The sequence below is a fragment of the Dama dama genome, chromosome 15 (genome assembly GCF_033118175.1).
Source record: "Dama dama isolate Ldn47 chromosome 15, ASM3311817v1, whole genome shotgun sequence".
Lineage (NCBI taxonomy): Eukaryota > Metazoa > Chordata > Mammalia > Artiodactyla > Cervidae > Dama > Dama dama.
The window spans coordinates 10851574-10874577 of NC_083695.1; the positions used below are offsets into that span (position 1 = coordinate 10851574).

At 42.8% G+C, this 23004-nt stretch overlaps 1 protein-coding gene and 1 pseudogene across 2 annotated transcripts in view; one reads left to right on the forward strand and one right to left on the reverse strand.

The window, feature by feature from the left end:
- Positions 1 to 23004, reverse strand: part of SLC35F3 (solute carrier family 35 member F3) — a 401913-nt gene that overhangs the window by 22709 nt on the left and 356200 nt on the right. The gene's annotated exons all lie outside the window — the stretch shown is intronic.
- LOC133070558 (dnaJ homolog subfamily B member 13-like) lies at positions 1033 to 4960 on the forward strand (annotated as a pseudogene).

Below are 23004 nucleotides of genomic sequence, written 5' to 3' on the forward strand. Positions count from 1 at the left end.
TGTTTCTTGAAAGGAAAGCGATGATAAAAAGCAAAGATCTGCTGACAAAGATCTATATAATCAAAACTATAGCTTTTCCAGTAGTCTTGTACCAATGTGAGTGTTGGACCATGAACGAGGCTGAGCACCAAAGAACTGATGCTTTTGAACTGAGGTGCTGGAGAAGACTCTTGAGGGTCTCTTGGACTGCAAGGAGATAAACCAGTCAACTCTAAAGACATCAACCCTGGAGATTCATTGGAAGGATTGATGCTGAAGCTGAAGCTCTAGTACTTTGGCTACCTGATGCAACGAGTTGACTCATTGAAAAAGACTCTGATGCTGAGAAAGATTGAAGACAAAAGGAGAAGAGGGCAGCAGAGGATGAGATGGTTAGACAGCATCACCAACTCAATGGATATGAATATGAGCAAACTCCAGGAGATAGTGAAGGACAAGGAAGCCTGGTGTGAGGCAGCCATGGGATTGCAAAGAGTCGGACATGACTGAGCAACTGAACAACCACCTCCTTCTTTCAGGGATGGTAACCAGGGGCAACTTCCTTCAAGTTTGTGATCATGAAGGCTCACAAAAAAGTGATGTCAGCCCCTTGAGTATGATCAGTAGGAAAACCAAGTATTCTTTAATGTCATTCATATCAATGGGCTTCCCAGGTGGCACAGTGGTAAAGAATCTGCCTCCTAACACAGGAGATGCAAGAGTTGCTGGTTTGGTCCCTGGGTCAGGAAGATCCTCTGGAATAGGAAATGGCAACCCATTCTAATATTCTTGCCTGGGAAATTCCATGGACAGAGGAGCCTGGCGAGATACAGTCTATGGGGTTGCAAAGAGTTGGACGCGACTGAGCACACACACCTTGGAACTAAACTTAGAGGTTACCCTTCCAAAGGGAACATAACACAAGGAGGATTTCCAAGTTTCCCCGAAATGATTCATGTTGTGGCAGGGGGCCATACAAAGTCAACTGGACACCTTATCTCCTGAGAATCAATGTTTGACTCATCCAAAGTGCAGTGGCTGTCGAAGTGGCAGATGGGGAACAAGTATGGCTGGGTAGGGAACCGTGCAGGTTGCCGACAGGAAGTTGGGAGGAGAGAATTCCCAGATGGCGCATTGGTAAAGAATCTGCCTGCCAATGCAGGAGATGCAAGAGATGCCGGTTCGATCCCTGGGTTGGGAAGATCCACTGGAGTAGGAAATGGCAACCCACTCCAGTATTCTTGCCAGGAAAATCCCAAGGACAGAGAATACTTCTGGGCTACAGTCAATGGAGTTTGCAAAGAGACATGACTAAGCACACACTCAGAGTGGGAATACATCCCAGAGATGGAAAAGGCATGATTTCTAGGCCCAGCAGAGCTCTGCTGGCCCTTTGAGGATTCGTGGTCAGGGGATTACAGATCAGGTGGGTAGATTTTGGTTCTAATGAGACTAAGATGGTTGGCCCCTGAGTCAGTAAACCTCGAGTTGTTTTCAGATCCCAGACTATGTACTAAGCCATGTCAGCTGGCTTGGGTATATGACCCACATACACCCTTGATAGGAAAGGGACCCAAGACAGACGATGAGCACAAATCCATTTCTGCCAAAGCCCTCTCCTTGGTACACCAAGAACAGAGGATAGTAGACACTGTCTTGACTGCTTCCACTTGGCTGACACGACAGTCTAACACCGTCCACTCCTGGCAGGACAAAGGCCTGAAGCTGGCAGATTACTCCCCAGCACACCCAAGCCCTTCAGTTCCTACCGACCTGAATCATGTTGGCCAACATTTCAATGTGTTTGCTTCCAACCCTGCTGTGTCCATTGTTCTTGGTTGTTTCAAGTGCATAATTCAATTAAATATTTCCTAAATCAGTGATGTATGACTGCGAAAAGAAAGTTGTGCTTTTCCTATGAAATCTATGTTGAGAGCTTCAAGGAACACTTAATAAAAGGAAGTCACTAAAATATCACTGCTGAATTAGGTGTAGATGAAACACTGTGAAAGACAGTGAAAGCCATAAAAATCTGTAAGTTCTACACTTATGTAATTTAAAAAATACCTATGTTCTTGATGTTCTTTAAAGAACTCTCACTGGGATAGGTTGGTTTGGGGGGTAAGGATGGCTTATCATTTAATTAAAATCAATAAGTACCTGTTTATCACTTGTTATAGTCACAGTTCTAGACAAGGCACTGTAGCTGATACAAACCAAGTAAACAGTCCCTCTTTTTGAAAGATTATGGTAAAACTGGGGAGATAAGACTGATTCCTCAAAAGGAAGTAATGCAAGTTTAAATAAAATTACCTATTAAGTAGTGTGGAATATAATAGTGCTATAGAATTCCTATCTAGTGGCAAGAGTTGGACTGATTAGAGAAGGTCTCATAAAAGATAAGGTTTTGAGTTGAACCTTGAAGGACAGTTGGCATCCCAGTGATCATGAATCTGCCTACCAAGCAGGAGATATAGGTTTGATCCCTGGGCCGGGAAGATCCTCTGGATAAGGATTTCCCACTCACGTATTCTTTGCTGGGAAATCCCATGCATAGCGGAGCCTGGCAGGCTAGAGTCCAGGAAGTCACAAAGAGTTGGAAATGACTTAGCAACTAAATAACAACAAAGACAAAATTGAAGGATAGTGAGGATTTATACAGCTTGGGTTGGGGAGGAGGTTAACGTCCTTAGAGAGAGAAGAGAAGAAATTGTATCCACAACACAATAATAAATGGTTATAAAAATGGCAATAATTTTTCAAACTAAATATAGAGTGGCCACATTTAAAAAATTAACAGAAGAGTTAGAATGTAAAGTTGATTAATCTCGAGGTGGGGAGAGAGTGAGAGAGAAAGACAAAGAAAAAAAGGTAAAATGAGAAGGTCAAGCTAGAAGGTCTAATATTGAACTGAAAAGAACATTAGAAAGAGAAAATGGAAAAAATGAAATGGAGGAAATTACAAAATAAATAATTCAAGAAAGTTTTTTGGAACTATAGGATGTGAGTCTTCATGATGAAAAGGCTTATCAAGTACCAAGCAAAATGATTGAAGAACCATGACAAGGCATATACTCGTGGCAGAAAAGGGATAAAGATAAGACTTAAGGCTCCCTAGAGAAATAAAACTGGCCAAAGGATGTGCTCAGTTGCTCAGTCGTGTCTGACTCTTTGAGATCCCATGGACTGTAGCCCACTATGGCTCCTCTGTCCATGGAATTTTCTAGGCAAGAATACTGGAGTGGGTTGCCATTTCCTTCTCCAGGGGATTTTCCAGAGCCAGGGATAGAACCAGCGTCTCTTGCATCTCCTGCATTGGCAGGTGGATTCTTTACCACTGTGCCTTCTGGAAGCCCATATGCCTGAAACTAATACAACATGCCAGAATACTGGAGTGGGGAGCTGTTCCCATCTCCAGGGGCTCCTCCCAACCCAGGGATCAAACCCAGGTCTCCCACATCGAAGGTGCATTCTTTGCTAGCTGAGCCACAAGGGAAGCCCAAGAATACTGGAGTGGGTAGCCTTCCCAACCCAGGAATTGAACCGGGGTCTCCTGCATTAAAGGAGGATTCTTTACCAACTGACCTATCAGTGAAGTCCTGGGGCTAAAGGATAGGAAATCATAATAGCATCAGACATCTCAACAATAAAAACAGAAGCCAGGCAATTAACGATTTTTCAAGGAAAATATTTTTCAAGTCAGAATTCTTAAAATCAGCCAACCATCCATCCATCAAATGTGAGAGTGAAACAGGCATATCCTCAGTTAGCCAGTGTGTGAAACATGGTCTGGCAAGCTACAGGAGGATGCATTACACTAAAACCAGGGTGTAAACCAAGCAAGAGGAAGACAGGGCAGCAGGGGACAGACTCCTGTCCCCACGGGCAGGACTAACACTGGCCCACGGATGGCAGACCAGGGAGTCACAGACGCGCTGGGAGGCGAGGCTCCTGATTAAACCAGCACAGGGAACATGTTCACAGGTTTCTGAGGTGGTGGAACATTTTGAAAAAATAGTAAGCATTAATGGAAATCAAGGTAAAGGCAACAAAAAGAGGCAAATGCTGCTGGCAGGAGAAACAGGAGCTCCTGGTAAAAGGAGACAGTCGATGAGTTAAATTTGCCCACTTATAATTAGCCAAAAACTGGGATAGCATTACAAGAGAACAGACTCAGGTGAAGAGGGGATGGGGTCTAATGGAAATCAATGCATCTAGCTGTCACAAATATCCATAAGAACTGGGAGTGACTGAGAGTGAGGAGGTGTGGGGCAGGAGTTGCTATTTTTATGATAATTCTTTTACTGTTATTTTGCTTTTCCAAGGTATGTACCTGTATCAGTATTAAGTTGCTAAAAACTAAAAACTGTTCAAAAACATATGAGATGTTCCTGTGGCTGAAGCTGCCATGAAGAGTCCCCTGAGACAACTTTGAGGGGTGCAGTTTGAAAACCATAGATAGAGAGAAAACCTACCCTATTCTTTGACTGAACTCAGAAAATTAAGAGCTCCCAAAGAGTGCTGAACGAGGATGGGTACCCCTCTACCATCAGGGGCGAGATCCTCATGGATGATGTAAAGCCTGGTTGAAGGCAGGGCACACGTATCACCTTCGAGAAGGAAGGGGACCAGAATCCCAGCATCATCTCAGCTGACGTCATTTCTGTCATAACGGAGAAACCGCATCCTTGCTCCCACCGGCAGGATGAGAACCTCGTCTTTGAGATCTCCATCTCCTTGAGCAAGGCTCTGACCCACTGCTCTGTGGAGGTGAGGACCCTAGATGACTGTCTGCCCAACATCCCCACCAGTAACATCCCCACTGTCCACGCCAGGACTGCAAGAAGGTGCCAGGTAAGGGGATGTTGTTGCCAGAGAGCCCCATCAAGAAGGGGATGTCTTCATTTTCTGCACCAACCAGTCCCCTACCTGTCTCACACCCCAGCAGAAGGAGGTGCTGCGCCAGGCATTGCTGACATGACTCTGGTGGGGTGGGGCCCGGAGCAGGGGAGGTGAAGGCTAGCTGGGCCTGACGCCAGCCCTCCCCCGAGCCTCAGGGTGTGCAGAGGAGCCAGCCCACTGCACAGACATGACATGAAGATGGGATGGCATGGGACTTTTAAACTGACACAATGAAGTTTTTGTTGTTGTCAGTCGCTAAGTCATGCTCCACTCTGCGACCCCACAGACCGTAGCACGCCAGGCCTCCCTGTTCCTTCATATTTAAGGAAATAAAGTTTTTTTTTTTTTTCCTTTAAAAAAAAAAGATGCTGTAACTCAGACAGATTAAGTGATGCTCTCAAGTTCAAGTTTGATTGAACTGCAACCTGGGCTCACCCCTCAGTGAACACTCCCAATGATCCCCTTTCTCTTCTGGATCCTTTCCATTACCATTAAACATGTCTAAGCCTCACCAAGCTTAATATTAACAAAATGCTTCCCCCCCACCAAAGCAAGAGCGAGCATCTCGTCAACCCCTTTTCCTCTCTCCAGCCCTCTTTCAGAGCCAAGCTTTTAGAAGAGTCATGGAACTCATGTCCCCCATGACCACCTCTCTCACCGTCAACTCACCCTAATCCAATGTCTGCTCCCAACACTCACCCAAACCCCTAGATCGGTTAGAGAGACCTTCTGTTGCTAAATCCAATAGGAACTTTCAGGTCTTCATCTTACTCTTGGAAACCATCACTGACTGTTCCTCCCTGAAACACCCTTTCTGGCTTCCAACTCAGCACGCTCCTCTGGGCTTCCTCCCACTTCTCCACACCCGCAAGGCTTCCTTGCTTTCTTCCAGGGTTCTCTTCTAGTCCACTCTCTTATTACCCTGTAAACAATGACTGAGGCAATCTCATCTACTATCAAGGTTTCAAAGGCCAGCCAGTCAGTGTCTAGTGAGAAACTTGTCCAATCTGGTACCATCCGCATCCTGGACACCAGACACTGAATATTCAGTCTTTCCTAATGAATGCCCCATCTTTCCCCTCAATGCTCAATCACCATAGTCAGTTCAGTTCAGTCGCTCAGTCATGTCTGACTCTTTACGATCCCATGGATTGCAGCACGCCAGACTGCCCTGTATATCACCAACTCCCGGAGTTCGCTCAAACTCATGTCTATCACGTCGGTGATGCCATCCAACCATCTCATCCTCTGTCATCCCCTTCTTCTCCCGCCTTCAATCTTTCCCGGCATCAAGGTCTTTTCAAATGAGTCAGTTCTTCACATCAGGTGGCCCAAGTATTGGAGTTTTAGCTTCACCATCAGTCCTTCCAAAGAATATTCAGGACTGATTTCCTTTAGGATAGACTGGTTGGATCTCCTTGAAGTCCAAGGGACTCTCAAGAATCTTCTCCAACACCAATTCAAAAGCATCAATTCTTTGGCGCTCTGTTTTCTTTATAGTCCAACTGTCACATCCATACATGACCACTGGGAAAACCATAGCTTTGACTAGACGGACCTTTGTTGGCAAAGTAATGTCTCTGCTTTTTTAAATTTTTTATTTATTTTATTTTTTGTTTTTGTTTTTTTTTTCTGCTTTTTTTTTAATATGCTGTCTAGGTTGGTCAGAGCTTTTCTCCCAAGGAGCAAACGTCTTTTAATTTCATGGCTGCAGTCTCCATCTGCAGTGATTTTTGGATCCCCCCAAAAATAAATTCTGTCACTGTTTACACTGTTTCCCCATCTATTTGCCATGAAGTGATGGGACCAGATGCCATGATCTTAGTCTTCTGAATGTTGATCCTTAAGCCAGCTTTTTCACTCTCCTCTTTCACTTTCATCAAGAGGCTCTTTAGTTCCTCTTCACTTTCTGCCATAAGGGTGGTGTCATCTGCATATCTGAGGTTATTGATATTTCTCCTGGCAATCTTGATTCCAGCTTGTGCTTCATCCAGTCCAGCATTTCGCATAATGTACTCTGCATATAAGTTAAATAAGCAGGGTGACAATATACAGCCTTGACGTACTCCTTTCCTGGTTTGGAACCCATGTGTTGTTCCATGTTCAATTCTAACTGTTGCTTCCTGACCTGCATAGAGATTTCTCAGGAGGTAGGTCAGGTGGTCTGGTATCCCCAACTCTTTAAAAATTTTCCACAGTTTATTGTGATCCACACAGTCAAAAGCTTTGGTGTAGTCAATAAAGCAAAAGTAGATGTTTTTCTGGTTGGCAATTTGATCTCTTGTTCCTCTGCCTTTTCTAAATCCAGTTTGAACATCTGGAAGTTCTTGCTCCACATACTGTTAAAACCTAGCTTGGAAAATTTTGAGCATTACTTTGCTAGCTTGTGAGATGAGTGCAATTGTGCGGTAGTTTGAGCATTCTTTGGGATTGCCTTTCTTTGGGATTGGAATGAAAACTGACCTTTTCCAGTCCTGTGGCCACTGCTGAGTTTTCCAAACTTGCTGGCATATTGAGTGCAGCACTTTCACAGCATCATCTTTCAGGATTTGAAATAGCTCAGCTGGAATTCCGTCACCTCCACTAGCTTTGTTCATAGTGATGCTTCCTAAGGCCCACTTGACTTCCCATTCCAGGATGTCTGGTTCTAGGTAAGTGATCACACCATCCTGAGAATCTAGGTCATGAAGATCTTTTTTGTATAGTTCTTCTGTGTATTCTTGCCACCACTTCTTAATATCTTCTGCTTCTGTCAGGTCCATACCATTTCTGTCCTTTATTGTGCTCATTTTTGCATGAAATGTTCCCTTGGTATCTCTAACGTTCTGGAAGAGATCGCTAGTCTTTCCCATTCTATTGTTTTCATCTATTTATTTGCACTGATCACTGAAGAAGGCTTTCTTATCTCTCCTTGCTATTCTTTGGAACTCTGCATTCAAATGGGCATATCTTTTCTTTTCTCCTGTGCCTTTCACTTCTCTTCTTTTCTCAGCTATTTGTAAGGCCTTCTTAGACAACCATTTTGCCTTTTTGCATTTCCTTTTTGGGGGGATGGTCTTGATCACTGCCTCCTGTACAATGTCATGAACCTCTGTCCATAGTTCTTCAGGCACTCTTATCAGATCTAATCCCTTGAATCTGTTTGTCACTTCCACTGTATAATCACCATAAGGTACCACAATTGCTAGCCACTTGGGAATCGCTCTTAACATCTCCTTTTCCCCGTTCACATCTAATTCATCACCAAGGTTTATTTCTCTTAAGTTTCTTATTGTTGTGACCACACTTGTCTCTGTTCCTCTTCAACTGGACCATGGCTGCTGGGAGCTTCTCTTCACAGTTGCCTCTCCTCCAGTTCAACCCGTTCCATACTCCATGCTACAACCAGAGAGAGACCCTTCTTTTCCCTCACTTTTATTTAGGATGAGGGCCAAGCTCCCCACTCCTGAACTGGCCTCTGCCCGTCCCATAGCTTTACCCATCACTTCTCCTTCGCTACTCGGAATTCAAGCCACTTTGAACTCATTTCGGTCACTTGGCTTCAACGCTCTTTATTCTGCTCTGGGTCTCACTGGATTCTCTATTCCCTCGAAATACTCTTCCTGCTTCTTTAGGTGGTTTCTTTCCAACCACCGGGTATCAGCTCATACACTCTCTTCAATGAAGTGCCTGACACATGCTCCCAATGACCTGGAAGCCTCATCACAGGTGTAGGATCCTTTATTGTAACTGCTTATTTAATCGCCTGACTTCTTCACTAGAATGTGAGATCCATGTGGTCATTATATTTCTGCTTCATTTTATATCCCTAGAACTTAGCCCATAACATGTGTAAATAAATTTTTTTAACACAATGAATGTGCTTATTCCTTTCTGGAGGACCACTGGTTTTCAAGCATTGATGCACACACGATCAGTCTTAGAAATCTCAGGGATCTTTTAAAAATACAAATTGCTTGGATTCATCTCTAAACATATGCAATCATACTGTTCCTTGAGGGGCCTAGGATTCAGTAGAGAGTGGTGCAGTTTATATGAGGGGGACATTCCTGGCAGCATTCCATAATGCAAAAATGTGTATTTCTTGATGTATTTTCCCACAGTAGCACTGTGTTTCTGTTTGCAACTCATGTTAACACTGCCACCTGGCATTTATAGTTCCCTGTCCCCTCTGAGTTGAAACTGTGATTCTTGTTTAACTTTTAAAATCTCAAGGGAGTCACATTATTTGAAATTTTATGCATAAATGAAAGATTAGTCATACCTGTATTTTGTTACTGCAAATTTGCATTAAAATGAGACTGTGCTGTATTTTTAAAAATTTCCAAATGATTTTCAGGTGCAGCTAAGTTTTGGATCCCAAAGTTCATGCTGTCTCTCTCTCTCCCTCCCTCCTCTGTTTGCTTTATTTCTTTAAAAAAATAAAAAATCATGGTAAAATCCAGATAACAAAAGTTACCATCTTAACCATTTCCCCTCTTTTTTCCACATATGCTGACTTATTGAATTTTGATCACATCTTATGCACTAGATTCTTTAAAAAAGTATTTATTTGGCTGCAGCAGGTCCCAGCTGCAGCATGTGGGATCGAGTTCCCTCAACAGGGACTGACCCGAGTCCCCTGCATTGGGAGTGCGAAGTCTTAGCCACGACCATCAGGGAACTTCCCCATCTTAACTATGTTTAATTATTTAGTTCAGTGGCGTTAAAAACATTCACATTGTTAGCTAACCAGTCTCTGGAACCCTTTTTATCTTACAAAACTGAAACTCTGTACTCTAAATGACAACTGCTTATTTCGGTCTCCTACAGCTGCTGGCAACTGCCATCTACTTTCTGTCTCTATGAACTGTCTCTTGTATCAATAGGTACCTCAAATAAGGGGGATCACACAGTATTTGTCCTTCTGTAACCGGCTTATTTCACTCAGCATAATGCCCTCAAGGGTCATCCATGTTGTGGCATGTGTCAAAATTTCCTTCCATTTAAGGCTGAATAATATTCCTTTGTGTAAAAAAAATATTCCTTTGTGTGTATATATCACATGCTGTTTATCCATTCATCTATTGATGGACACTTTGGTTGCTTTCACCTCTTGGCTATTGTAAATAATGCTGCTATGGACATTGATATACAAATACCTCTTTGAGACCCTGACTTCAATCCTTTTTCACATATACCCCAAAGTGGTTTATAACCCAGAAGTTGGACTATAAAGAAGTCTGTGTGTCAAAGAATTGATGCTTTTGAATTGTGGTGCTGGTGAAGACTCTTGAGAGCTCTGTGGACAGCAAGGAGGTCAAACCAGTCAATTCTAAAGAAAATCCACCCTGAATACTCATTGGAAGGACGGATGCTGAAGTTCAGGCTCAAGTTCCAATATTTTGCCCACATGATGCGAAGAGGCAACTCGTTGGAAAAGACCCTGATGCTGGGAAAGACTGAGGCAAAAGGAGAAGGGGCAGCAGAGGATGAGATGGTTGTATAACATCACTAACTCAGTGGACATGAATTTGAGCAAACTCCAGGAGATAGTGAAAGACAGGGAAGCCTGGTGTGCTGCAGTCCACGGGATCACAAAAAGTCAGACACAATTTAGTGACTGAACAAAAAACAACAGTTCAGAAGTAGAATTACTGGATACTATAATTCTACTTTTTTCCTTTTTGAGGAATTATCACACTGTTTTGCCTAGTGGTCATATCATTTTACATTCCACCAAAAGTGCACAAGCGTTCCATTTTTTTCACATCCTTGTCAACACTAGTTGTTTTCTGTTTTTAAATATTTAATATATTATTAAATTTTTATTAAATAAATTATTAAATATTAAATTATACATAATAAATTATATTATTTAATATTTAAATATTTAGTTATTATAATGGATACAAGGTGATACCTCATTGTGCTTCTGATTTGCATTTCCATCATAATTAGTGATGTTGAGCATCTGTTCATAAGCTTGTTTGCTATTTATGTATCATCTTTGGAGAATGTCTATTTAAGTCCTTTACCCATTTTTTCACTGTTTATTTTTGTTGTTTAGTTGTAGGAGTTCATATATTCTGGATATTAACCCCTTGTCAGATAAATGATTTGCAATTTTTTTCCATTACATAGATTGCCTTTTCATTCTGTTGATTGTGTCCTTTGATGCAAAAGAATGTTAAATTTCAACGCCATCCAATGTTTACTTTTGTTGCCTGTGTTTTCAGTGTCATGCCAAGAAATCATTTCCAAATATGATGCCAAAGAAAGGCCCTGTGCTTTCTTCAAAGAGTTTTATAGAGCTACCTCTTGGAAATTTTGATTCATTTTGAATTAATTTTTGTATAAGGTATAAAGTTAGGATCTAACTTCTTTCTTTTGCATGTCAATATTCAGCTTTCCTAGCAGTATTCGTAGAAAAGACTGTCCTTTTCCCATTGGATGGTCTTGGCACCTGTGCAAACATTGTTGACCATATATGTGAGGGTTTATTTCTGGGTTCCCTATTCTATTCTGTAGGTGTGTATGTCTATCTTCATGCCAGTGCCACATTTGAAGCCAATTTTAACAACTATGCTTTATAAGTTTTGTAATCAGGAAGTGTGCCAATCTTGTTCTCGTTGTTCAAGATTGTTTTGGCTATTTTGTATCCCTTGAGATTCCCTATAAATTTTAGGGTAGATTTTATTATTTCTGAGGAAACATACTGTTGGGATTTTGATCAGGATTGCATTAAATTTGTAGATAGCTTTGGGCATCAGTGATATCTTATCAATATTAAGTCTTCCATCCATGAATACCGGATGTCTTTCCATTTGTTTCTGTCTTTCAAAATTTTTTTTCTGGTATATTTTGTAGTTTTCCACATGTAAGTCTTTCACCTCCTTAGTTATGTTTACTCCCAAATACCTTATTCTTTTTGACAATATTGTAAATAAAATATTTTACTTTTTTCTTTTTTAGAAAAACCTTTTAAAGTATATAACATATATTTAAGTGCACAAAAAGTAAAACATACAGTTTAATTTTTATAAAGTAAAACACATGTCACACCATCTCTACCAAGATATAGAATATATGCCCACACCCCAGAAGCTTCCCCTGAGCCTTCTCCTAGTCATTATCTACCCCCTTAAATATTATACAATCAGTGTGGAGACTTCTATCTCCATATTTATTTTTTTCATCTAATAAAGTTGGAACCATACATTATGTAGTCTTTAGTGTCTGCTTTCTTTTACTCAATTATCATGTCTGAGAGATCATATCCATATTGTTGTAAGTACCAGTAATTCACTTGCTATGTAGCATCTAACTTTAAGAATGTACCACTATTTATTCATCCTATAGTTGAGACATTGAGTGGTATGGATTATGAGCGATGTTGCTATGAATGTTTACATATATTTGGTGCACATTTGTATGCATTTATGCTGGATATATATCACAGAGTGGAAATGAAGTTTCTGAGGACATCTATATACTTATATATAGATACACTCCTCCCAGATGGCGCTAGTGGTAAAGAACCCACTTGTAAATGGAGGAGACATAAGAGATGTGGTTTGATCTCTGGGTGAGGAAGATCCCCTGGAGGAGGGCACGGCAACCCACTTCAGTGTTCTTGCCTGGAGAATCCCATGGACGAAGAAGCCAGGCAGGCTGCAGTCCACAGGGTTGCAAAGAGTCAGAGAAGACTGAGGCGACTTAACATACATACACATAGATACACACACACATACAGATAATGGTTTTCAAAAATAGTTGTGCCAGTTTATACTCAAATGAATCTTTAAATCAAGACTTTATTTACTTTTAATATAATTAATGCTCCATTTAGGTTTAATTCTGTCATCTAACTATTTTCCATTAAAAACATAGTGATGTGTTATGTCTGGGAGGACATGCAGGACACCCCCAGCTGATACCAGGCAGAGATCCCCCACACTGAGTGCAGTGTGGTGCCAGGCGGATGCAGCTCAGTGCCAGGGCAGGGAGCTCAGGACAGAGCTTAGATCCCTAGAAGTAAATCCAGTGTCGAGCGCTAGGAAGAAGACTACTGATCTTCTTCCTGGATATGTCTATATTGAGAGGATCTGGTGTGCTTTTGTGCTTGCGGCTCAAATCTCTGTACTAGGCTCTTTCTTATCAGGGTCATTGGAATAATTCCACCAGACAGTGTTTTTGATCCCGACCATCCCTGTTCACCCCCGCCCTCCTTGTGGTTCAGCTGGTAAAGAATTCACCTGCAATTTAACTGGCAGGCGGATTCTTTACCACTGAACCACCAGGGAAGCCCTTCACCTGCAATTTAAGAGTCGGACATGACTGAGTTGACTTTCACTTCCCTTCACTTCATCCCTGTCCACAGTCTGAACTTAAAATAAGCTTGCATTCATGTTAGTATATATTGATGGTGATAAAATATGTTATCCAATTTCAGGGAAATACACACATGCACATAATAGAAGATAAAAAATATACAGATTTAGGTAGGTCAATAGATTGGAGAAGGCAATGGCACCCCACTCCAGTACTCTTGCCTGGAAAATCCCATGCACAGAGGAGCCTGGTGGGCTGCAGTCCATGGGGTCGCTAAGAGTCGGACACGACTGAGCGACTTCACTTTCACTTTTCACTTTCATGCACTGGAGAAGGAAACGGCAACCCACTCCAGTGTTCTTGCCTGGAGAATCCCAGGGACGGGGGAGCCTGGGGGGCTGCCGTCTATGGGGTCGCACAGGGTGGGACACGACTGAAGTGACTTAGCAGCAGCAGCAGGTCAATAGATTAAAAAAGAGAGATTGACTAATGTATGAAATAAAAATTATAATTAAACAAAATGACTAATTTGGGCTTGCTTTCTGCTGCAAATACAAACTATACTTACTGAAAATAAAAATCATGATTGGAAATATAGGCATGGCAAAATTAGACCCGTAACCACAGCTATACCCTTTGATCTCCTTCCTTTCATAGGTCTTAAGGCCTGTTAATATAAAATGTCATTTAATGGGACCTCCCTGGTGATTCAGTGGTTAAGACTCTACGCTTCCATCACAAGGGGCATGGGTTCGATCCCTGGTCAGGGAACTAAAATCCCACATGCCACACAGCATGGCAAAAAAAAAGAAAAGAGAAAATGTCATTTAAGTACATTTGGATACACAAAAGAAAGTTAAATGTGTGGGTTCTGGCTCAGAAGACAGTAAAAGGAATATGAAAACTGGAAAATAGGTTTGAAAAATCAAACTGGTAAATCAGTAGTGCAGTAATAGGGGGTTTGGGGAAGGCAGAGGCACAGAGACACAGGATAAATTTCCAACAGACCGAGATAATCCTTCAGGTCCTCCCCTGAGAAATGTGTGTACATAGGTGTGATTACTGTGTCACGCCAGCCCATATTGGGCTTTTTAACTGATGACATCTCCTAAGAATGTTCCCTTGATGTTACATGGTTTTCTACTTACTGAATTATTTTTTGTTTCACCTATGTACTTCTGGGTTAGTGTTATTCCACATGGATACCTGCATGGATGTTTTGCTATAAATTCTGCATAGATTTAAGGCTGATGAATTATATTGTGAGAGTTTCAGCTATCCCCCCATTATTGGACACTATATTACATCTGTTTTCCCCTATTATAATAAAAAGGTGACAAATACCTTCCTTCTTACAGTTTTCTATACATTTTAGAAAATTTTCCTGAAAAATAACTACATTCATAATAGAATGTGAGCAGGCTTAATGATGACCCAAGTGTTAGCTTAAAATTCTCTACCAACTCCCATGATTAGGGCATAGCTGGATCATAAAGAAAACAGGTGCCATGGAGAGAATTAGGTTACAATCCCTGGCGGGGGGGGGTGGGGGAGATGTATCTGGATGCTCATTTCATATCCAAGGGGTGGTTCTTTAGACTTCAGCACATATTGAAGGACTTTATTGAAAGATCGATGGCAGAATAGCTAAGATGCACAGCATATTCATAGAGCCCTGTGCCACTCGGCATCTTGATTCAGACTATCAATGAGCAGATAAAAACTGGCTGTAAAAGATATTCAATCCAGCATTAGGAGGGGAGTTGGACTTCATAAACTTGAATGCTTTTCAACTTAAAGATTCTGAGATTAGAAAATAAAACCTTTCGAGGACTTCCTTGGTGGTTAAGTGCTTAAGACCCCACCTTATAGTGCAAAGAGTATGGTTCAATCCCTGGTTGGGAAGCTAAGATCCCGCATGTGTGTCTGTGTGTGTGTTTAGTCCCTCAGTCATGTCTGAGTCTTTGCGACCCCATGGACAGTAGCCCACTACTGAGTTTTCCAAATTTGCCGGCATATTGAGTGCAGCTCTTTCACAGCATCATCTGATAGGACTTGAAATAGCTCAACTGGAATTCCATCACTTCCACTAGCTTTGTTCATAGTGATGCTTCCTAAGGCCCATTTCACTTCGCATTCCAGGGTGTCTGGCTCTAGGTGAGTGATCATACCATCATGATTATCTGGGTCATGAAGATCTTTTTTGTATAGTTCTTCTGTGTATTCTTGCCACCTCTTCTTAATATCTTCTGCTTCTGTTCGGTCCATACCATTTCTGTCCTTTATTGTGCTCATCTTTGCATGGAATATTCCCTTGGTATCTCTAATTTTCAAATCCTAAAATATGATGCTATGAAAGTGCTGCACTCAATATGCCAGCAAATTTCGAAAACTCAGCAGTGGCCATAGGACTAGAAAAGGTCAGTTTTCATTCCAGTCCCAAAGAAAGGCAATGCCAAAGAATGCTCAAACTACCGTACAATTGCACTCATCTCACAAGCTAGCAAAGTAACGCTCAAAATTCTCCAAGCCAGGCTTCAACAGTACGTGAACCGTGAACTTCCAGACATTCAAGCTGGGTTTAGAAAGGGGAGAGGAACCAGAGATGAAATTCCCAACATCCGTTGGATCATCAAAATAGTAAGAGAATTCCAGAAAAACATCTACTTCTGTTTTATTAACTACACCAAAGCCTTTGATTGTGTGGATCACAACAAACTGTGGAAAATTCTTAAATAGATGGGAATACCAGACCACCTGACCTGCCTCTTGAGAAATCTATATGCAGGTCAAGAAGCAACAGTGAGAACTGGACATGGAACAACAGACTGGTTCCAAATAGGAAAAGGAGTGAGTCAAGGCTGTATGTTGTCACCCTGCTTATTTAACTTATATGCAGAGTACATCATGAGAAACGCCGGGCTGGAGGAAGCACAAGCTGGAATCAAGATTGCCAGGAGAAATATCAATAACTTCAGATATGCAGATGACAGCACTCTTATGCAGAAAGCAAGGAAGAACTAAAGAGCCTCTTGATGAAAGTGAAAGAGGAGAAGTGAAAAAGTTAGCTTAAAACTCAACATTCAGAAAACTAAGATCATGGCATCCAGTCCCATTACTTCATGGCAAATAGGTGGGGAAACAGTGGAAACAGTGGCTGACTTTATTTTCTTGGGCTCCAAAATCACTGCAGATGGTGACTTCAACCATGAAATTAAAAGACGCTTGCTCCTTGGAAGAAAAGTTATGACCAACCTAGACAGCATATTAAAAAGCAGAGACATTACTTTGTCAACAAAGGTCCATCTAGTCAAAGCTATGGTTTTTCCAGTGGTCATGTATGGATGTGAGAGCTGGACTATAAAGATAGCTGGGTGCCAAAGAATTGATGCTTTTGAACTTTGGTGCTGGAGAAGACTCGAGAGTCCCTTGGGCTGCAAGGAGATCCAACCAGTCCATCCTAAAGGAAATCAGTCCTGAATATTCATTGGAAGGAATGATGTTGAAGCTGAAACTCCAATACTTGGGCCACCTGATGCGAAGAACTGACTAATTGGAGAAGACCCTGATGCTGGGAAAGACTGAAGGTAGGAGGAGAAGGGGACGACAGAGGATGAGATGGTTGGATGGCATCACCGACTCGATGGACATGAGTTTGAGTAAACTCCGGGAGCTGGTGATAGACAGGGAGGCCTATCGTGCTGCAGTCCATGGGATCACAAAGAGTCAGACACAACTGAGTGACTGAACTGAATTGAACTAGACTGTAGCCTGCCAGGCTCCTCTGTCCATGGGATTCTCCAGGCAAGAACACTGGAGTGGGCTGCCATGCCCTTCTCCAGGGGATCTTCCCGACCCAGGGATGGAATGTAGGTATCCTGTATCACAGGCAGATTCTTTACCATCTGATCCCTCATGCCACAGGGTAACTAAGCCGGTTCGCCATAACAAAGATCCGCATGCTATAACTAAGACAAATCACAGCTGGGTCTTAGTTATTATTTAAGTAAGTAAGCAAGTAAATAAATAAACATTTAAAGAAGAAAGAAAGTAAAACCTTTCTACCAGGCAAAAGTCAGGGTAGCATCCACTACAAGTCATGAACTACTGGGTAAATGTTTATTTCCCACCCCCCACTCCCCACTTTTTGTTTGCATTTGCCTTCACTTAGAGCTTTAAGCTGACAGAGGCAGCAAAGACCATTTAACCAAACTTATGAATTAGGCTTTAGTTTATTTTGAAAATTTTAAGACATCTTTGGGGAAGTTTTAAGTAAAATGGGTTTTACTATGAGCCACTATGGCTCATAAGTAGGTTAAAATGTGTTTGCATTTCCCAGGAGTGTGTTTTAATGTTACACATTCCACAGCGGATCCAGGCTTAGCCAAATATCCTTAGAATCAATTTATAAAGATTTGTTTAAACAATTTAATAGATTAACCTTTATAGCACAACAAAAATACTGAATTACTATTTTGGTTTTCTACACTGTAGGTTTTCTGAGCAACTAGGACAGTGCTCTGTTAGCTGTGAGTCCAGAAATTGAGTCTGTCTATAATTGCATGCATCTGTATCTATCTATATATCATCTGTCTATCTATCTACCAATCTATCATCTATCTTGCTATTGATCTGTTCCTAAAACACATGCCTGAGACAGTCAGAGGCAGAAAAAAATAGGTCTTCCATCATGTTAGCAGTGAGGACTCTTGGAAAGGGTCAGAGAGAAATGAAGGGCATTCATCGTGTACAAAGAATTCTGTTCCCTGAGATCTTCCCCCAGGAATGAACCAGCCTTAACCACGTCTTGGAGAGGGAACATTTAGGAAGCACAGGTTGCATACGTGTCCCACTAACTAGGAATTTCACAGCCTCCTCCACAGGGATCTGTTCACTGTTTAGGGTTCAGCGGGTTTCGCATGCATAATCCAACAGCATGAGTGTCTGTAAAGTGCTGGGAGATTGCCTGCCCCCTGTCCACAGGGCTCCTGGCTAAACTGCCGGTCACTGCGAAGCAATTCTGTGTCCCATCCAAAGGTGAAGACAGAAGCAGTAAAGACAGGGTGGTATTCAAAAATACAACTTATTTCTTTGCCAGGTCTCCCCAAATAACAGACGTCTCCCAGAGGAGCCATCATCCCCGCCCTCCCAGACAAGGGCAGGAGGATAGACCCTCACCCACATTACATGTGCATTTCATGAAAAGCATTAAGTCCTTCTGGTATCACATTGAAGATATGAATGAAGAAGTGCATGAATAGTTCAGGCCACAAGGTTGATTTCTACCAGCTACCACCAGCATCAAAATTGGGTTCTAATACACTGAATGATGGGCTCCCCTGATGGGTCAGATGGTAAAGAATCTTCCTGGAATTGCAGGAGACCTGGGTTCAATTCCTGGGTGGGAAAGATCCCATAGCTTCCACTTATATGTGGAGATTAAAGTACTAGCTGAAGTCCTCTGGCCACTTAGGAAGGACAGGCCCCCAGAATTGGCGTGCATTTCCTCCCAATCTGAAACAGCCTCTCAATATCAGAAACCACTCTGCCTGTTCTAGGAGTTCATTCAAATATCTGTGCCCAGAAGAAAGCTGCTCTGGGAACCTTGGCTTGTGGTCCACTTAACCCAGTGAGACCGGACATGTGGTTTCCTGTAGCAGGAAGACATCACAGGACCATCTGTTGTAGCAAAGGATGCCTCTCCTGAGCTGGTAGGAGACAAGCTGGAGATGGGCTCTAAAGAGACTGTTCACCCTGAGATAGGATCAGCGCTTTAGGAAGAGTCAGGTACTGCATTAATGAAGTGCAGCCCCCTGTGAAGGTGAGGGACACAGCACCTAATAAATGGGTCTCAGAAAAATAACAGCTGCTGAGCTTTTAAAAATTTTTAAATATTTATTTTTGGCTGCGCTGGGTCTTCACTTCTGTGCACGGGCTTTCTCTAGTTGCAGTGATTGGGGGCTACTCCCCAGCTGTGGCGCCTGGGCTTCTTCCTGCAGTGGCTTGTCTTGCTGCAAGCACAGGCTGAGGGCGCTCAGGCTTCAGCAGTTGCAGCTCACAGGCTCTAGGGCACAAGCTCAGTAGCTGTGGCACATGAGCTTAGTGGCTCCGAGGCGTGTGGGATATGCCTGGACCAGGGATCGAACCCTGGTCTATCTATCTATCTACGAGCCCTCTGCATTGGCAGGTGGATTCTCAACCGCTGGACCACCAGGGAAGCCCCTGAGCTTTTGCATCTATTCTGCTGCCTTTCAGTAAAGATTCACTTTGAGTCTCACTCAGCTGTCAAGACTTAAACCAGAAATATATTTTTATAACGCCTGACTCAACAGCACTTTGTATCACAGTGGAGAAGCCATGGCACATCTGTGGACATTTCCTTGGTCATCAAAAAGAAGTTGAGGCTTAAACTTCATGAGGATGAGGTGATATGGACTCCTGCACTGGGCCCCACCGATGCAACCGACGCCTGCATTCACCTGCTGGCCGGACCAGCTTTCTTCCCGGTGGGTGGCCATTTGTCTGGGGCCTCAGAGTGGGCCCATTCAGTTCATCGCAAGGAAGAAGTTTACAAAAACTGTTCAACAAGAAAAAAGGCTTATTCAACAATGGAGCCTGTGTGCTCATTTCTGTTCTTCCACACCACCTTTCAGGAACCTAGGATTTTATCCATGTGGAGAGATGACTGGCAGATACTCCCCAAATCGAATGGAATTTCCTGAAGACCTTGGGTGAGCACCTCTCCCTCTGGCCCTGTCTGTCTCCCATCTTGGCAATGGAAAGTCCAAGGCTTGAAACTGGGGGCTGGACCAATGACTGGGGTGGCTCTCTGCTTCTGTCACAATGAAAGGCAATGGCATTTGGTCAGTGGCCAGAATGGCAATCTTCAATGTCCAAGCTTTGAAGCAACTAATGCAATGTACAGTGAGCTATTGCATACAGCTGTTTCACAGATCTGCCCACAAGATGCAACAACGGTATAATGGGACCATATATTATGCTATGGAATTTCAAAAGAACTTTAGCTTGACTTTAGTCCCTTTGTTGCTCCTGTTGTATCTTCTGATGTCCTAGATCTTTCTCAGAGGAGTATAAGCAATATCTTGTCCTGACGGTCTGTCTTTGAAAGATGGCTGCAGGAAGTCAGACCTAGGACCTGGCCAGGACAGCAGAGCTCAGAGGCAGGGTCCTGCCTTGTTAGGAACCAAGGCATTTCTCTGTACTGCACTGAACTCAGTTCTCACGGGCTTCAGAAATTCAGAGACATCCTGCCCCTGCTGTCCCCTTTACAGAGCTGCCAGGCACCTCCTCACCTGGGGCTTCCTCTTCCACCTCCAGCTCTGCCCAGAACCCTGTAAATCTGCCCCCACAAAATTCTGTGTCAGCTCCCTCACATCTCCCCAAGGTTTTTAAATTCTGTCTGCGAAGAGCCCCTGGAGAAGGAAATGGCAGCCAGCTCCAGTATTCTTACCTGGAGAATCTCATGGACAGAGGAGCCTGGCAGACTACAGTCCATGGGATTGCAAGAGTCGGACACGACTTAGCGACTAAACCACCACCACTTCTTCCAACTGACTACTGCTTTCTTCCTAGATGAAGGAACCTGGCTTCCCTTGTGGCTCAGCTGGTAAAGAATCCGCCAGCAAGGTGGGAGACATGGGTTCGATCCCTGGGTTGGGAAGATCCCCTGGAGAAGGGAAAGGCTACCCACTCCAGTATTCTGGCCTGGAGAATTCCATGAACTAAGTGCACGGGGTCGCAAAGAGTCGGACACAACTGAGCGACTTTCACTGTCACTAGTCATATTTGTATCTGTCAGGACCTAAGACAGTGCCTGACTCAAAATATACTGGTGAATAAATGACCACAACTCAGTTCTTGATATTTAGGCATATTTGGCAACATCAGCACGTTTATGCTGCTAGAAAGTTTAGCAAGTGGATATTGTAAAACTGGACTGTCCATGCTGATAGGGATGCTGGAAATCCGACTTTCTTGTGTAAAGATAGGCAGCCTCAGGCACAGAGGTGATGAGTTCTGTCCAGGGTTACAAAGCTGGTTAGCAGCAGGGCTCAGTTTAACTGGGGGCTCCCAGTTCACTCCCCCATTCCCTGCATTTATTTTGGTGAAACCTTCGTGGGGGCTGATGTACAGGGAAACTGGCTTATCTTTGCCACCCACTCGGCTGGCCTGGACAGAATGAGCAAACCACGCCCAGCTGTTGCAGTGCTTCCCTTGCCACCTCCTGCTCAGTGGCTGTGGAAGGGGCCTGTGTGGGGTGCTGACCATGAGAAACCTGCCTCTCTGCATTTTGTAGAAATGGGTATGTGGATTAACGGTACATCCCCTGCAACTAATTATGCAGATGTGTGGGCAATGCTCTTTGCTAATTTCAGATGTGCCCAAACTATTTAAAAGCATGGGCATGCTTTGTCTTCAGAAAGAAGAATTCAGGGAAGTTATCCTAAAAGCTCTACCTCTGACTTACCAATGGGTTTTTTTGCTTTTAAAAAATATCTTCCTACAAACTGAAGAGTTTAAAGATTTTTATAATTCAGTGACAGACGAACAGTCTGTGTTTTCCTGATCTTGAACTGGGAGTTAAAACAAAGATGTCACAAACTCAATGGGGGATGAAAAATCAGGGTTGTTACTAAAGAGAACAATTTTACAAAGGATGAAATTCTGTTGTATCTCAAGGACAGAAAGGTTTTGGACAAGGTCAATTTTATAATGTGCCATTTTGGATGGGATTGGTCTATATTAACTGTAAAGCTTTTCAAGGCTGGTACCAGGAGACTGGTGTGTGGATACGTGTCTGCTGATTTTTGCAGGCAGTTTTCCTCTCTCTCTCTCTCCCTTACACACACACAGCTAGAACTGCCTCCATCCAAATGAACAGCATTGACTTTTTCAGAGTTGGATGGATTTCCATGGCACAAACCAACAACTCCTTTTAGAAATAGATTGAACCCAAGGAATTGTTGAAATACATATGGCTTGGTCCTGACTATTGACTATAGACATGCATTGTACACCTTGAAAAAGACTGGTGATTCCTTGAGATTCAAGGATTCAAAAATGGCTGAGAGATAACAGAAGCAGCAGATATTAAGATGAGGTGGCAAGAATACACAGAAGAACTATACAAAAAAGATCTTCATGACCCAGATAATCATGATGGTGTGATCACTCACCGAGAGCCAGACATCCTGGAATGTGAACTCAAGTGGGCCTTAGGAAGCATCACTACAAACAAAGCTAGTGGAGGTGATGGAATTCCAGTTGAGCTATTTCAAATCCTGAAGGATGATGCTGTGAAAGTGCTGCATTCAATATACCAGCAAATTTGGAAAACTCAGCGGCGGCCACAGGACTGGAAAAGGTCAGTTTTCATTCCAATCCCAAAGAAAGGCAATGCCAAAGAATGCTCAAACTACCGCACAATTGCACTCATCTCACACGCTAGTAAAGTAATGCTCAAAATTCTCCAAGCCAGGTTTCAGCAATACATGAACTGTGAACTTCCAGATGTTCAAGCTGGTTTTAGAAAAGGCAGAGGAACCAGAGATCAAATTGCCAACATCCGCTGGATTATTGAAAAAGCAAGACAGTTCCAGAAAAACATCTGTTTCAGCTTTATTGACTATGCCAAAGCCTTTGACTGTGTGGATCACAATAAATTGGAAAATGTTGAAAGAGATGGGAATACCAGACCACCTGACCTGCCTCTTGAGAAATCTGTATGCAGGTCAAGAAGCAACAGCGAGAACTGGACATGGAACAACCGACTGGTTCCAAATAGGAAAA